The sequence below is a fragment of the Triticum dicoccoides genome, chromosome 1A, assembly GCF_002162155.2.
Source record: "Triticum dicoccoides isolate Atlit2015 ecotype Zavitan chromosome 1A, WEW_v2.0, whole genome shotgun sequence".
Lineage (NCBI taxonomy): Eukaryota > Viridiplantae > Streptophyta > Magnoliopsida > Poales > Poaceae > Triticum > Triticum dicoccoides.
The window spans coordinates 383,743,601-383,744,594 of record NC_041380.1 but is presented as its reverse complement, the minus strand read 5'-3'; positions in this window follow the sequence as shown (position 1 = coordinate 383,744,594).

The window sequence follows — 994 nt, the reverse complement described above, 5'->3', positions numbered from 1 at the left end:
GGCCAGGGTGGGGGGACTTGCCCCCCAAGCAAGGGGGGCGCCCCCTTTAGGGTTTCCCCCCCAAACCTAGGCGCATGGGCCCAAGGTGGGGGGCGCGCCCAGCCCACCAGGGGCTGGCTGCTATCCCATGTGGCCCCATGTGGCCCCCCCGGGAGGGGTGGCCCCTCCCGGTGGACCCCCGGAACCCTTCCGGTGGCCCCGGTACAATACCGATAAGCCCCCGAAACTTTCCGGTGTCTGTATAACAACTTCCCTTATATAAAACTTCACCTCCGGACTATTCCGGAACTCCTCGTGACATCCGGGATCTCATCCGGGACTTCGAACAACATTCGGTAGTCACATACTAGTCTTCCTAACAACCCTAGCGTCACCGAACCTTAAGTGTGTAGACCCTACGGGTTCGGGAGACATGCAGACATGACCGAGACCACTCTCGGGCAATAACCAACAGCGGGGTCTGGATACCCATGTTGGCTCCCACATGCTCCTCGATGATTTCATCGGTTGAACCACGATGTCGAGGATTCGATCAAACCCTGTATACAATTCCCTTTGTCAATCGGTACGTTACTTGCCCGAGACTCGATCGTCGGTATCCCAATACCTTGTTCAGTCTCGTTACCGGCAAGTCACTTTACTCGTACCGTAATGCATGATCCCGTGGGCAACACCTTGGTCACCTTGAGCTCATTATGATGATGCATTACCGAGTGGGCCCAGAGATACCTCTCCGTCATACGGAGTGACAAATCCCAGTCTCGATCCGCATAAAACAATAGATACTTTCGGAGATACCTGTAGTGCACCTTTATAGTCACCCAGTTACGTTGTGACGTTTGATACACCCAAAGCACTCCTACAGTATCCAGGAGTTACACGCTCTCATGGTCAAAGGAAGAGATACTTGACATTGGCAAAGCTCTAGCAAACGAACTACACGATCTTTGTGCTATGCTTAGGATTGGGTCTTGTCCATCACATCATTCTCCTA